General features: G+C 37.0%; 1 pseudogene; it reads right to left on the reverse strand.

Annotated features, from left to right (window-relative positions):
- Positions 1-247: 247 nt before the first annotated feature.
- Positions 248-13,716, reverse strand: LOC120208220 (annotated as a pseudogene).
- Positions 13,717-17,594: the final 3,878 nt, after the last annotated feature.

Below are 17,594 nucleotides of genomic sequence, written 5' to 3' on the forward strand. Positions count from 1 at the left end.
TAATTTTATGAATTAGGGCATCTGACCAACTCCTTGATGTCTAATTTCTTGAAGACAATGGCAAGTGGGGTTAATTTGTTTTACCACCAGAATCCAATTAACAATGCAATTTTTACTGAAATACTAAAACTGCTGAGCTTAGAAACGACATCACTAGTTTTAAGCAGTTTGAATCTAATACATTGCATTAAAACTATATATTATTGTTTCAATACAAGTCATATGATACACTATCCAAACACAGAGCATGTCCTATATCAGATGTAGGCCAAGAAATTAAGGGTTACAAAAATGTTACTGTATGATCAAACATATAAGCCTAAATGAATCTCACCGTTCATTCCGCTCCTTTATTGGCCTTGTAATTGTTTACTAACTGTATTTGCACGTCCTGAGAAACTGGTAAATGCTCCTTGTATTCCATTGTGAATTCGCCTTTACCCTGTGAACACACAAAAACCATACATATAAGGTGAATGAGGGAAACCTCAAATGCTGCATCTGTGAATTGGTTCAAGTCTTACTTGTCATCGATCGAAGTGCTGTTGAGTAGCCGAACATATTGTTCAATGGTACCTGGCAAGACGTGAAAATGATTTTTCAGCTGTCTGGAGAAAGGAGAAACCAGCATAGCGCAATGACAGCATTGCCATGTATGGCCAATCAAGTTTATACATGAACTCATGGCATAAGCATGAAATAACACGGTATGCAATTAAACAATTTTATTTAAGCAAGGGATAAAGCTACATTTAGCCCCTGAACTCGACAATTTCACCCAAGTTAGCCCTGGAACCTTCTCTTTGACCACATAATCACTGAACTTGGAAAATTTTCCCAACTTAATCCCTAAAAATTATTCTGTCTCTGAACTCTGATTTCGTTAAGGACTAAAACGTGTGACACAGAATCAACAAGCTGAAAAAGTTGTCAAGCTCCAGAGGTAATGTGCACCAAAAAGACCAAGTTAGGAAAATTGTCAAGTTACTGAACTAATGTGTACCAAAAAAATAGTTTAGTGACCAAGTCGGGTAAAGTTGTCAAGTTCAGGGACAAAATGTTGCTTTATTCCTTTAAATAACCATGACATTGATGCTCAAATGTCAGACAACCAGAAGGTCTACAAATATCATGTACTTTATACGATTAACAAATTGTGCTCAATGAATAAAGGATTGTTTCAATCTAAGAGAAAATCAATAAGAAAAACGAGCCTGTGATTAACTTAATGGTAAAGGTAATTCATAATTTTTTCAGGCAAACTTAAAAGCAACTTATGTCAAAAAAATGGGAAGCTGACAAATTAGCTAAAGATGGGATAGGCTGATTATTTGACTTGTGTTGGCTGTGTTGAGGTGTAGGGATTGTTTCCACTTTTGTAGGGAATTGTATTTTCAGTCTTATTGTGTTTTCAATCTTATATAATTTCGGTTAGGGTTCTGGTTTTACTGCTGCAGTATGTTTTATGTTTTTAAATCTTATGTCAAGCAGTATATGATTAGGAATTGGTTGTACGTTATGATTCAGAGGAATAAAATTCAGAGGTGCTCTTTTCCTCCTTCCTATGTCCTTCATGTTATTGATATAACATGTAGGATATGAAGGGGTTTTTTAACGAGGCCTATTTCCTATATAAAAAAAAGCAACTTCAAAATTTATCCACAATACTTGTAGGATTGGTTTAATCCAAAACAAAGAAGATAAACAAGATCCAGATACTGCAATACAAAAATCAGCTAAGCCAAGCTTTCAAGAGTAGAATTTTTTTACTTGCGTTCGCAGTAATTATAGAATCATCTCCATCTTGATCATTTCCAACTATAACACCTTTCCTCCTACACACAGACATGTAGAAATTCAGATGAGAAAGGTTGAAGATCAAAGAATTGCCAAGTCCAAAAATCATTAAAGGAAAAAGGCAGTGACTAACTTGTTAATATCATCGGCTACTGTACCCTGAAATTCTGTCGGTACTTTTAACTCAATCAACATTATAGGTTCCAATATCACAGGCCTTGCAGCAGTATAGCACTGTTTCACATGTCAATAAGAAAACCCCGCAATAGTGTGCCAGAAAGAATAAAAAGAAGGAAAACCAAAAGAAGTAATCAATTCACAGCGATCATAATAAGCCTGGTAGACATACCTTTCTGAAAGCATATATAGCAGCTAACTTAAATGCAAGCTCACTAGAGTCTACTGCATGAGAAGCGCCATCAGTTGTAACAATCCTGATATTTTCAACTGGATGTCCAATTAATGAGCCTCTGTACATAAAAATAAAAGGGGAAAACCTCAAAATCATTCAGTGAAACTATGTAAAATGTGGTCATTGCATATATGTGAGTTTCAGAAGCATGTAAACCGAAGATATACACTCACGAATTTGCAGCTTCTATGAAACACTTATCAATAGCAGGAATAAAATTCGATGGAATAGCTTGTCCAACAATCATGTTTTCAAACTCAAATTTAACTAGTGGCCCTGGTGTAAGTGGTTCGACACACCTATCAATACAAGAAATCAACAGATCATATCATTGAACAAGGTAGAAAAGACTAAAAAACCTTGCCACATAATTTGTACAAAGAAAATTAGAACAAAATTTTGTAACATAAAACAGTTAACCCAGAACCCGGTGGGGGGGACAGTATCAAACATGAAATTCAGGCATCAAGGAACCACAACTAAAATAGATAGATATATCACTAAGATGTCAATAGAAAGATGTGTAAGTAGTGTTTAAGTTAAACTCTAAATCCTAACTTATCTCAAAAACTATCTCCTAATTTGTGGAAAAGATGACTTCTATCTTATCTAGGTCTCTAATACATGCATATAAAAATCCCATGTATCCTCTTGTGTAATATGCAATTATTCTTTGAATAAAAATAATTTCAGAATAAAAAAACTCTGTTTACCATAGCTGGAAAACTCTATTTACCAGAGCCAGAAAACTCTGTTTCTACATGGTATCAGTCGCCGGCGTCGATCCCAGCCTTGTTGCCGCTGCCATTCGTCATCCTTCCGACTAGCAGTGTGCCTTCTGTGCACTGCCGTCCTTCCAATTGTGAAATCCTTTACAGCACCGCCCCTTCGCAGTGCCGTCTTCCTTGTTGCGCAACTACAGCAGTGCCGCTTCTGTTGCAGCGCTGCTCTCCTCGCCGTACTGTTCTTGTCGCGCCACCGGTCCAGTGCTGCCCTCATCACAGTTGCAACCTTTCTGTTCTGCTGTTTGGTACCTGTTCCGCCGCTGTTTGGTACCTATTCTGCCACTGTTGGTAACTATCCGACCAGCACTGTCTCCTCGCTGCACAACCCATTCGATACTCATCCTAGCGTCGATCTCCTCAAATCTTCGATTGTCACTTATAGCGTTGTTCCCTGCTAGTTCGCGACATATCCCAAGCTCCCAATTCCTCAACAGTCATGGCATATCCTTCTTCGTCCAAGTCTGCCTGTACTGTTAGTGATCATTCTAATTTAGACAGGGTAGCTCTCTCTCGCTCTAGAAATTTCATCTTTTTGGTTTCTCATCTTGCTGTTTCGTTGTCCTACTTTACGCTATCCCTTGACCATTTCACTCATGATTTCAAAAGGCCATTTCCGTGTCGCTACTGTTTCACTCATGATCTCAAAAGGCCATCTCCGTGTCGTTGTATCTCTTTGTGTTCTTTGAATAAGGAATTGGTCGGACTAGCCCTGGTGTTTTGGGGGATTAGGGTTCGTTTGGCTTCCGTCCCCAAACTTGCTATTCGATTATTTGGGTGTTCTCTTCTCGCTTGGTGAGATCTTTTCTCTATCTTCCGGTTGTGTTGTTATCCCTGTTTCTATTCGAGTGATGTTTCACGCTTCAGATATGGTTTTGTATGCATTAGTTTCATAGTCTTGAGTATCTACGTGGGCTACTAGTTAGCTTCTGGAGCCAGAGTGCGATAGTTATTTCTGCATGCAAGCTGTTTGTGTAAATGTCATAGTGAACCTATCTATTGCTTGCTTTACTTATTTCATCATGTGGGAGAGTGTTTCAGGTCTTTCGTCGGAATCTGTTGCGTTGTTTGTGGTTATTTCTACAAATACTCTTCATTGGTTAGGTTTATGGCAGAGAGTGGGTTGCTAAGGTGAGGTTTTGAGTGTGTTTACTTCAGAGAAAAGGAGTCGAGTACGAGTTTGGTGTGTGAATGTCAAGGGTTGTGGTGGTTTATGGCTTTGGTCTTGAGGATGTTAGTCGTGGTTTTTAAGAGGAGCTGGAGTAGTTTTAGAAATATTTTTTTAGTATAAAGTTTTTAGTAGTTTATTTTTATTGTTAGTCTGTTTTGCTGTGGCTAAAGTGTTTTTGGTTGACAAGCTGCTTTCTGGTGGATTACTTCATTTCTCCGTTCCCTGTTTGGCGGGTGTGGTTGCCCAGTGGCCTGTGCTGTGGTGGGTGGTGTTGCTCTTGTGCTTTGATGTTCTACCGAGGTTGAGTGTGTGTCTTTGCTATAGGCGTATTGTGTTTGCTTTGGCTAGCTTTTTGTTCTTTGGTGTTGCTCATAGATGATGTCCACCGTCCGTTCCTGCGTGTGTTTTTGCTGTGTATTCATTGTTGGCTCTCCGGTCAGTGTTGGACTTGCGATTATAGCAGTAGTTGCTGTCGAGATGTTTCCTAGGTTGCAGGTGGGTTCTGATGCAGATGTTGGTTTCGAGGTAAACTTTATTGAAGAATGTTTCAATGTAATACTTTAAAAGAAAAGTGAAGATGGTGCCTTGTAAAGTTGATATCCGCATGCAGCTCCTGTTGGTGGAATATGGGGGCATTTGGTAATGTTTTATTCGATATGCCCATAGTGCCGTCTGGTGGGTCGTTTTATCTGTTGGTGGAGGAGAACATTGGTTTTGTGGGTTTTATTAGACTTGCACGAGTCTTGTGGTATCTTTTGCAATTTGGGTGCTGATTCGGCTTGTTGTCCTGCAAGCTTTGCCTCTTTGTTTGTCGAGTGAACTCTTATTTATTCGGGAAGCTTCTGTTGCTGATTGTTATGATTCTTGTTGGGTTTCTTTTTCATTCTTGCCAGATGAATTAGGTTAGTTGGGTAGTATCGTGTAGTCGTTGATCTCTGGTGTTATGCTTCGGTCCTTGGACTGTTTTGTTGGCAGCTAGTATTAGTTTGGGTGTTGTGCTCTATAGTAGTTCTGCTACAATTCGATGGCCATTTTTTCTTAAGGTTGCTTTGCTCTTTAGATTTTCGAGCTTCACGTCTTTACTTCTTCATTGGAACAATTTCAGCAAGTGTGGTTCTTCATGACTCAGTGCTAGCCTTCGTTCAAGGTCTGGTTGCGGTTGATGTTCTGTTTGATGCGTTGGTTCGTTCCTTTGGTTTTGATGTCGGTGTCTGATCTCGTTTTAGTTCTCAATTCATTTTAATGGTTTGTTTGTGTTGTATTATTCTTGAAATGCTTTGGGGTTGTGGTAGGGTCGGGGTATGGTTTATGTGATGTTACAGCTTTGTGCCTTTTGATCCTTACCACCTCAAGGTACACTCTTTTTCCTCCATTTAGGATTAGGGAGGTTTTTTAATGAGTCCTTGAGGTGGTGTACTTTGTAACCTTCTTTAATACAAAGTACTCTCTTTAAAAAAAAGGTAGTTCTCCTTTTACCTTCTTATCCCTATCACCAAGGTGTGTCACTTGGATTGTTGATTCCGGAACAAGTGATCATATGACGGGCAACTTCAGTTTATTTTTCATATTTCACAAAAATGGTATCTCATGCAGTGTTCGTACGGCTGATGGCTCCCTATCACCGGTGAAGGGCAGTGGCTCAATTCACATTAATAGCCATATTACTCTGTCTAATGTTCTATTTGTTCCAAGTTTGACTTGCAATCTTCTTTCGGTTAGCAAATTATCTGCCAATTTGGGATGTACTTCTCATCATTTTACTCGAGATTATTGATAATTTCAGGATTTGACCTCTGGATGGTGATTGACAATGCTAGGTGTCGTAGTGGACTCTACATCCTTGACGCTTCTCCTTATACTCTCGTTCCCAACCACTCACCTGCACCATTTATCTCTTCTTTTGTTTCAGTTTCTCCCACAGATGTGGCTGCCGACATTGTGTTAAGGCATTTTAGGTTAGGTCACCCAAGTTTTTCTTATCTTACAAAATTGTTTCCCAAATTATTTATCAATAAAAGTTCCACATCATTTTATTGTGACATTTGCTCTCTTGCAAAACACATTCGGAGTTCTTATCCTCCTCCCTCTCGATCGCCTAAACCTTTTTTCTTAATTCATAGCGACTTTTGGGGACCTTCACGGGTTACGGGTTATATGGAATTCGTTGTTGTACCATCTTCAAACGATTCCACAAAATGGTTGAAACACAATTCCAAAGTTCAATAGGCATCCTTAAATCTGATAATGGTGTGGAATATCTCTCTCAGTTGTTGGGATCCTTCCTCCAGGAAAACAAAATAGTCCACCTCACTTCCTGTGTCGACACTCCACAACAAAATGGGGTCGTCGAACGTAAAAACCATCATCTTCTTGAGGTAACCCGAGCACTCATTTTTTCTTCTAATGTTCCAAAATACTTTTGGGATGAGGCTCTCTTAACTGCTACTTTTCTAATCAATCGTTTGCCTAGTAAGATTTCTGCCTTTAAGTGTCCACGGGATATCCTTTCCACTAAATTCCATCACTTCAAACCTTTTACCTCTTCGTGTCTTTGGTTGTACTGTCTTTGTTCATGACCACAATCCTCATAAATCTAAACTTGATCGGTGTGTCTCTGTTAGTTATTCATCCCACCAGAAAAGTTATCATTGCTACTCTCCTTCTACAAAAAGGTTCTTCACATATATGGATGTCACTTTTCAAGAAGATAAACCGTTCTTCTTAAAAACCGAAATCCAGGGGGAGAGTGAGTCTGAATTTCAATATTTACCGATTATTACTGAGTTATCCATCAGTCCATCTTCTATTGAAAAAACTACCACTCCACAATCTCCTACACCACATCTGATAATGAAAATCAATCCATTAATCCCATCGACTCTAATGAAACACCTAGACCATCTACTGATATTCTACAAAAGACGACCCAAACAAGCCCTACCTTCCACACCGCAGTCAATGCATTGTCAAGAGCCAGAACCGGGTTTAAATCCATCGACAGACATAGGAGATAGCGACCAAAGTAAGTTGGATGTGGAAATTGATATTAGTGAGTTACCAATTGCTCAAAGAAAGGGAGTTAGACGATGTACAACTCATGCTATTAGTAAATTTGTTGCTTATGGGAAACTAATGTCTGGTTTTAAGACTTTCACAGCTCAGGTTGATCATATTCACATTCCAGAGACCATAGAAGAGGCATTAAAAAGTCCTGAGTGGAAGACGACAGTGGAAGAAGAAATTTCAGCTTTAGAAAACAACAAAACCTAGGTCATCGTTGACCTACCTAAAGACAAGAAACTAATAAGCTACAAATGGGTCTTTACTGTAAAATTCAAGGCAGATGGAAAAATTGAGATATAAGGCTAGACTTGTGGCAAAAGGGTTCACTCAGACTTATAGAGTTAACTATCAGGAGACCTTTGCTCCTGTTGCAAAACTTAACACTGTTTGAGTTCTATTATCCTTGGCAGTGAACAAGGATTGGATACTTCACAAACTAGACGTAAAAAATGCATTTCTCAATAGCAATCTTTTAGAAGAGGTCTATATGCAAGTTCCACCAGGAATTCATTCTGGAAATAACCAGGTATGTAAATTACTGAAATCCTTATATGGTCTAAAACAATCACATCGAGCTTGGTTTGATAGATTCACGAAGGTAATGTTATAAGACAATTACAAACAGTGTCAATCCGATCACACTTTGTTTGTAAAAACTGCTCCTGATAAGAAGAAGTCAATCTTGATTGTCTACGTTGATGATGTCATTATCACGGGTGATGACTTGGTAGAAATCGAGAAGTTGAAGACATTACTAGCAAAAGAGTTCGAAACCAAAGATTTGGGAACTCTTAGATATTTCCTAAGCATGGAGGTAGCGAGATCACGAGAAGGAAGGTAGCGAGATCACGAGAAGAAATTGTCATAAATCAAAGAAAGTATATTCTAGACTTACTTTCTGAAACTGGAATGACTAATTGTAAGCCCTCGGAAACTCCTATAGAAGTTAACTTGAAATTGAGTAAAGATGGAAACCCGGTAAACAAAGAACGTTATTAAAGGCTAGTTGGTAAACTAATTTATCTATCTCTACTAGACCGACATATTCTAGACTTACTTTCTGAAACTGGAATGACTAATTGTAAGCCCTCGGAAACTCCTATAGAAGTTAACTTGAAATTGAGTAAAGATGGAAACCCGGTAAACAAAGAACGTTATTAAAGGCTAGTTGGTAAACTAATTTATCTATCTCTAACTAGACCTGACATTGTTTTTCCTGTTAGCATTGTTAGTCAATGCATGAATGATCTAAGAGAATAACATCTGGAGGCAGTTAATCGAATCTTAAGATATCTAAAGATGACACCAGGACTTGGGTTGATTTTCAGAAAACATGAAGACAGAACAGTTAAAATCTTCTCAGATTCAAGGTGGGCTGGAGAACTAACAGATAGAAGGTCAACCATGGGATACTTCTCATTTGTGTGGGGAAGCCTACTGACATGGAGAAGCAAGAAACAATCAGTAGTCTCCAAAAGCAGTGCAAAAGCAGAATATAGGACGATAACACTCGGAATGTGTGAAAGAATTTGGCTATAGAGACTCTTAACTGAACTAGAGATGTGCGACAACAACAATTTTGAACTTCAGAATGACAACAAATATGCGATAAGCATCGCAAAGAATCCGATGCACCACGACAGAACAAAACATGTAGAGATCGACAGACACTCTATTGCTGAAAAAGTAAATGGCGGAACTATGAAACTAAACTACGTCCCTTCACAAAACCAGCTAGCAGATGCATTGACCAAGGAACTTCCAAGGATTACCTTTGACGAAATTACATTCGAGCCGAGTCTTCACAATATTTACTCCCCAGCTTAAGGAGTGTAAGCAGTGTTTAAGTTAAACTCTAAATCCTAACTTATCTCAAAAACTATCTTCTAATTTGTAGAAAAGATTATTTCTATCTTATCTAGGTCTCTAATTCATGTATATAAAAATCTCATGTATCCTCTTGTGTAATATGCAATTATTATTTGAATAAGAATAATTTTAGAATAAAAAAACCCTGTTTACTAGAGCCGGAAAACTCTGTTTACCATAGCTGGAAAATTCTGTTTCCACAAGATAAGCGCTGGCCTGGGGGGATTGCTTCTTACCCGCATACTCGTCCATATTGACCTTGTCCTCCAGACTGCTTCTTATGTAGATAATCAAATTCAGCACGTTGAGTTATAGTATCCCTAAAATTCACATGAGGCTTTCCAATAGTTGCATCAACCTGCTTTCAGGGAGTATAAGTTATTTTATTATAGAAGTTGAGGTCTTATTAAAAACTCTCTTCGTATTCGTCCACATACTAAGAAGTATGTTAACGAACATTGGAAGGAAGAAAAGTGTATCTCATAGTTTATTAATAATAATACCCAATACATAAGAAAACACGGAATATCCTCCTATGGTGATATACACCATTACAACAAACACCTTAAACTCTCACATCCTCAACCAAAAACCACAATCGACAATCACCCTATTTCTAAGTTACACCTCCAACAATAGGATAAAAAACAACGCAAAATAACATAACACAAAAGAAAACCAACACCTGCAACCATTTAAGCTAAATCAAAGCCACAATTGAAGATACGAGATCTATTGAAAATCGACTTCGTCAAGGACCCAAGAGTTTGGTTTGAATGAAGGCTCAATCTCATGCACCATGATTTTGAAGGAGTTGTCACCGACCTTCAATTCCAACGTCTCATCAATTCTCACATGAACCTTTGTGAGGACTTGAATTTTTGCCCGATCAAAAGATGATGGTGACTGACAACTTTCGTCGATTGCTAATAAATAACCCCACTTATCTGCAATGTTTTTGAAAGTATCCTAAAAAAGTGAAAATCTCAATCCTAATAATCTTAAAACCTTATCTTATATGCTCATCAAAAGAACGGGTTAAACCTTGTATTCTCTCCGTATCCTTTCCATATATATGTCCAAATGGAGCTCTCTCATTCCAGATATAATTGTCAATATGTAATAAATAAATAAAATGACATTGTAAGTTTGTAAATGAAAAATTGAGTTGTATATAGTATATGAAGAATTATTGGAAATAATTTTCCATATCATACCTGCCCACTTTCAGCATCCAAACCCACACGGTTGTATAGGCTCTTATTTTGTATTAATTTCGCTGGTTTGACAATCAGGACTCACCATCAGTTGATGGGGACCTAGCTTAGGAGGTCAAGTCTAAGTTAGTGTTGCTATTTTTTGTTGTTTAAGGGCTCTGTTTGGTTTTTTTGCTTTTGATAGGGGTTCTGTCCTGGTTGTATCTTATGTAATTAAGTTGATGAATGATATTTTAAGACACTCTTTTCCTCCTTCCAATGATTAAGGAGCTTTCTTTCAAGCTCCATTAATTAAGAAGGAGGTTTTTAATGAGGCCTTCAATTATTATAAAAAAAAAACCCACATGGAATGTAGGACCCTATCTCTGGAAACGATTCAATGCCTTTGAAAACTAATTCAAGGAAACAAGATTCACCATTAGCTAACACCAAATGAGATCAATGACTGCATGCACATGAGCATTTATATGGGACTCACTTGCCCTCCAGAATCTTTCGAAACCGGCTGAACAGCTAATGACATCACTGGCTCAGGAACATTCATAGAAGTCATGGTGTATTTAACAGACCCATTAGTAAATGTGTCACCTTGAAACAGAAAGCCATACATTATGACAAAATTCTGAAAGCTTTCTAAGCTTTTTTTTTTTTGTTCAAGGGAAAATAATAGCTTCATATACTTAACCAACAATCAGTTTCATATTTCTATTGCTATGGTGTAGTCAAGCTCCTTGAAAAAATTTAAACATTGGAAAATTAAAAGCTTTTACTTGTGCAGGAATATGAAAAGTGAGAAAGACCTGAAGCACAGTCTACACCAAAAACTGCAACTATTTGTCCTGCATGTGCTCTTGAATGTCCTGCATATGCTCTTGAATGTACTGCATACAAAAACCCCAAAGGGAAAATGTTAAATAAAACCACTATTCAAAGATCTAACCATTCACATAATTACTAAGACTGAGTCAGGAAAAGCCTAACCTCCATTTCGTTAGAATGCATACGAACCAAGAGAGGCACCTGGGACAAAATGAAAAATATTTAGCTTGCATTCTGAACACCAAAGATTAGGTTAGCAGTTACACAGCAAGGATACGAGGAGATAAACTAACAAATTGCATTAGAAAAGAATAAAAAATGGTATTTCAGCTTCATGGAAGTGTATCACATAAACCAGAACACCAATAAAGACACATGTTCTGACCAAACAAAACCGTATATTTGGACATAACAATTAATAAAAAAAATCGCCCAATTTTTATGGAGAGTCAATTTGCAAATCAGGCTGAAATTAACTTGCATATGTGGGAAATAAATGAACGTACATCATAGCCTCATAGGTAATAGCATTTCAAAATTTCAACTGATTTTAGTTCCTATAAAAAATCACAAAATACTAACCAACATATTTTAGTTTGTTATCTGTGGAAGCCCATCTAAGTCTAACTCTTCTTAGCTCAAAACTAATACCATTACAAAAATATGCAACAAATAAAACCCCACATAATCAAATGGGATGTGTAGTTCCACACAGATGAGAAAGGAACCATGTGTTGCCCAAAAAGATCACACAACATGGAAGCTCAAGAAAGGGATGAAAAAAGAACATGAAAGACAAAAGCTAACTTACCTTAATTTTCTTTCCTGTATTTACATTGACGATAAAATCTCCCTTTTGAACCACGCCTTCATAAACTCTTCACAAATATAAATTACTGTTAGCATAAGCACCAAATACCAATACACTACAACGATGGAAAATGATGCAGTAGAATTAACTTAGATATGTTAGCTGACCAAACCTCCCTTCCTCCAACTTAAAAGCCAATGCCACAAGTGGCCCATCTGGAGTTCCAGGCAACATAACCTACACCGGAAGACGGGGGGAATCCCTGATCAGATTTAGCAGAACTTTTTTCTGGGAGGACATGTAGTATCAATTGTATACCTTCTCTTCATTCTTTGTTTGATTAAGGGCATAGTTACTGAATTCAATTGGGCAGAGCAAGTAACTAAGAAACCATCCAAAAGCGGTTGTACACCCTGTGCAGAAGAGAAACCAAAAAATAAATGGCATCTAGTACATATAAATAAACATATTAAACAATGTTGTTTTCTTTCCAACAATATGAGAAGGGAAATTCTGGTGACTATTTTATTGTCACAAGTTGGTTGACTGTGAATTTATCAGAATCAATAAAAAAGATACCTTGTTTTTGAATGCACTACCCATGAATACAGGAACAAACTTCCGTGCTATGGTTGCCCGACGAACTGGTTCCTGCACAAAGCAAGCTCCAAATTTTAGGACTCTTATCAAGTTCATAAAAAGAATCAAGTAAAAAGAAGTAGCAACATATAGAATCGTATGGTTAAGACTAGAAAATTAAATGTTACGACGTTAAACTAAGTTCCCATTTTAAAATTTGAGGCAAGAAAAGGCCTCCATAATCCACCCATACAGCACATATAGTTAATGATGAAAAACCATTCAACATGAAGGATCATTGTAAATACAGTGAAAGCCATCACATTCGTGTTCTATTTTCAGAAATAAGTACCGACTCCAAATATTTGAAGGGGGTCGAGTAACAACAAAGGCAAGCAAGCTAATTTCTCTTCCATTTTATAAATTCAAAAGGGACACTAGATGAGCAGTATCGGGAACACTTCATGTTAATAGAAAAAAAAAGTAAATAAGGCATCAGTCTCCAAACAGACCTCAAGATCAGCAGGGGAAATAGGCTCATCATTTAGAAATGCTTCAGCAAGTTTGTCATCCACTTCAGAAAACATTTCTATTGGTTCACGTCTTTTTTCAGCAACTATAGCCTCCATATCTGCTGATATTTCTTCGGTAACAACGTTTTCTCTGCCATAGTTATTATAAAACCCATAAAAAGGCAAGGAAAAGAAGAAGGCTCTACACTCTGACGAAAATTTAAGCAAACCAGTGAGATTGAAACAAACCCGCTGGAACCATGAAAATAGTAAGTCTTTTGATGAACAAGGTCGACAAGACCCATAAAATTTTCCTCCAGGCCAATTGGAACTTGGACAGCTGCAGCATGATGCCTAAGCTTAGACCTAGCCTGACAATAGACACAAAATGAACAGCATACCACTGTTAAATGTGTGGACTTAAGTTCAATGACAACTATTAGGCTACATTAATATAGCCACAAGTACCTGGTTGAGAACTTTCCATGGGTCAGCTCCCATTCGATCGAGCTTGTTAATCAAGGCAAGTCTCGGTACCACATACCTTCTCATTTGCCTATCAACAGTAATTGACTGACTTTGTACACCACCAACACTACACAGAACTAAAATGGCACCATCAAGAACACGCAGCGCCCTCTCCAACTCAATACTAAAATCAACGTGACCAGGCGTATCGATTATATTAATCTAAAAAAGCAGATAAATTTTTGCACAGCTTAATAAACGAGTAAAAGGCACTGTATCAAAATTGGGTCAAATTAGTATATCCTACGAACATGGTAATCTTTCCAGGTGCAATACGTGGCAGCAGATTGGATAGTAATTCCTTTCTCTCTTTATAAATCCATGGAATTCATCTTTGCTCCAACGCCGTCTTTCCCGCGAACCTCGTGGATCTCGTGGATCCGGGTCGGTAAAGCTCCAACGCCGTCTTTCCCGCGAACCTCGTGGATCTCGTGGATCCGGGTCGGTAAAATAGAGAACCCGCTCCGTGAGTGTGGTCTTGCCCGAGTCGATGTGAGCTGAGATTCCGATTCTTTGTCATTCTTTGCTCGATCGGCGCTGCCAGATGAGAACTAACGGACCTTGAAGTTCCCGAGGAGTAGGGAGGCGGTCGAGGAAGGAGAAGAGGACGGCGCCGCTTTGGAGGAGTACAAGGTGAAAACGAGACGCGGAACAGTGGATCTTCGGAATCGCGCCATGGTAGAATACTGGTAGTGGGTTGTGCTTTGTGCGGGTAAAACCCTTAACCCAAGATAACGGGTTTTTAGTTTCCCGTTTTCTTTAGGTTGCTGATTAAAAAAACAATTCCAATGGGAGAATTTGGATGATGATAATTTAACTCGAAACTCTCGGATTCTAACATAATCTGATTTCATAGGGTAATATTTTAAAAAAAATCAGTTTTATATTCGGTGGGGTTAGATTTTATAAAGGAGTGTAGTAAGGTCGGGTCGGGTCAAGTCGAGTCAGGTGAAAGGTGAAAAAATTTTGATCTGATCCAACCCAATGATAATAGTGTAATTTCTTCAAATAAATTTATGGACAATTGCTATGATACCCCTTTCTCTATTATTTTTTAATTTTCTTATTTTATATCAGGTCGAGTAGGGTCAAGTTGAATTTATACTCTAAAATTTTTGGTCGGGTCGAGTCGGATTTAGATGGAGTGTATATGTTTTTTGGTTGGGTCGAGTTAACCAAAAACCTGACCGAACATGACCTGTTGTCATCCCTAATTTAGGTCAGCAAAATGAGATAGGTTAAGATCATGAACAATTCTGATTCATTTTCTCTGGTGATCGGGTACTTTGGATTTGCTTCTCGACGTATTCTCTTTCCACGACCCATATCTGATAACCCAAATAAAAAATTATGTACTTAGTTATATATCTATTCTCGCGATTTCATATAATCTATGTACTCAGACAAATTGTTACTAAGATATTTGCTTCCTTCATAAATCTCTTTGGATAACTTAAAATATATGATAAGAAGTATTCAACCCATGAGGCATTAGAGGGTTATATTTCTTCATAAACCACTTAGTTTTAGAGTTGTTTGAGGTCTTAAGATTGTCGATTTGTTTTTCGTATGATCTTCATCTGCCTTTTTCATTCTTCTTGACTATGATCGACCAGACAAGGATATGTATTCATCGTTATCCCTTCAAGGGGTTTTGTTGATGTTATTGTACGTGGGTCCCTTGGGAGGCTTGAAATTGTGCATGTGAGTTTTGTAGCTCATTTTGGAGATTTTGAATTTATTAGCTTTCAAATGCTTCAAATATCTAATAACTAAGTGCAAATATACATTATCACATATCAAGTAATAGAGTGGACACAAATTAATGTGTCGAGTGTCGAATCTCACAAAGACTAATGATTACAAATGGGACTGTTATGACGTAAAACATAAAAGTGTGTATAGTTGATGTAGAAAACAATGTATTGACAATGTATTTAAAAACAAAGTAAAACTGGTAGGGATTGTAGCAATCATAAATGGAGCATTGGATTGATAGAACCAAAGATGATGACTGTTAGACAATCAGATGCAATTTTAACGATGCTAAAGCAACCATATTAGTAAGTCAAGCATTACCCAAGCATGTTGTTATTTTTTAAAAATGCTCACCAACAACATGCAAAGTAGATCTATATATTTATATATCAACCTAAATATGCTTACTGGAATGCTACGCCAATAAGATAGCACAAATCTCTCTATACTACACGATGCTCTCACAAACACTAATGCTATTCAAATTGTAAGTGGTATCTCAATGCATTACTAACAATTTTTTATCTCTAAAAATAGTCCCAAAATTAAGCTCTAGCAATATCAATCAAGTAACTAAAACAAAGCTAAAACAAACATACATTCAATAAAAATATATAACAAAATATCATCCAAGTTTAACATCATCCACAATAACATTCAACTTAGGCAATCAAGTTTTTGCCCCTTCTCGGGTTCGAATTCACAACAGAAGAAGAAACCTAATCAATCGTCGACCACCTCTCTCATGGTTGTACTACTCCACATCCGATTAATGCTCTCCTTTAAGAAAATTAGGCTGTCAAGGCTACTGATGGCATAAGCAATGTAAAATGAGGCTTGGAAATTAAAAGGAGAAGAATAAGGTCTGAAAAGTGTGAAAGTTGGCTCCTTTAATAAGTTTCAAGAGTCAAGGCTTCATCCAATAGAAAAATCCTATTTTTCTACATTTTTTAGCCTTGATATTATCCAAATAAGATAGTTGGCCATCCTAGAAGATTTATTCTAGCCGTCTGCTTAGTCATCAGCTGCTACAACAATGGTTCAATAATCATGCCGTACATTTTCTTATAGATTTCACAATATCAGACCAGCAATATCATAACAAAATATCAAAATTAACCCAATACTTACCAACTCACTCCCAACATGCAAATTGTTAGCTGTATCGATTAACCAAAATACGCCAAGAAGTGGTGAATTGCCTTTTTAAAGAATTTGGTGAAAGCAATAAAAAAAATAAAATCTTTGTAGAACGATTTAGAGTGGTTTTACTTCTCAACCAAGTATACATCCACTACCTTAGCTTCCACACTAAGGATTTCTCAAATCCACTAGATTTTCTTACCTTTAAGGACTAGGTGTAATCTTACAAACACTTCAAGGTTTATATCCCAAAACCTTGAATAAACACTCTCCCAAAGAATAATTACAAATTTAGCAAACAAAAGAAAACCTCACAAGACAAATGTTTTTGCAAATAATAAGCTCTCACCCAATTCACACTATAGCAAATTAAACAATAAAGCTCAAAAGTGTGTTACAATGAAAATATTAAGAATTTAAGCACAAAGGACTTATTTGATTTTGGTATATTTGTTTAATATGATTCTGGTTAACCTTGGGATGCTTTGATCTTCAATTTATACCTTATCTATCAATTATAGCCGTTGGGGATCATTATAGCTGTTACCTACAACAAAAAATAACATGTAGTGCACAAGGGATCGATCATTTTTCAAATAATTCGACAGTTGTAAGAAAGGGATCGATTTTTTTGTGAAGAGATCGATACCAAACTTTCTGGAATCAAAGGGATCGATCCTTTTACAAGGGTATCGATCCTTTTACAAGGGTATCGATCCTTTTGTCAAAAGGGTCGATCCTTTGAGCCAAAAGAGCTTGGAAACACATCTTTAAAGCACGAAAATGACCGAGTTATATCAATTTAAAACACATCCTTTTGTCAAGTTAATTTGGACTTTGAATTATTTTTGATAAATTTTTAACAGATTTAATTCAGTCCAAAATCAATTTTACAATTTAATGTTATATCAAAATACTTATTCAACAATCTTCCCCTTTTTATATAACAAAACTCTTTAAAAATTTGTTTTTGAAAAATGCTTCCCATTTGAAAAATAATAAAAGAGTTTATGAATTTGTTAAAAATTTAAGCTCTAATTTTAAATTTGAAAAATCAATTTTCAATATGACTTACTTCTCCCCTTTTTGCTATATCAAAAATAATTCAACAATGTTAGTATCATATATCAAAG

Source organism: Hibiscus syriacus, unplaced genomic scaffold (genome assembly GCF_006381635.1).
Source record: "Hibiscus syriacus cultivar Baekdansim isolate YM2019G1 unplaced genomic scaffold, ASM638163v2 tig00016065_pilon, whole genome shotgun sequence".
Lineage (NCBI taxonomy): Eukaryota > Viridiplantae > Streptophyta > Magnoliopsida > Malvales > Malvaceae > Hibiscus > Hibiscus syriacus.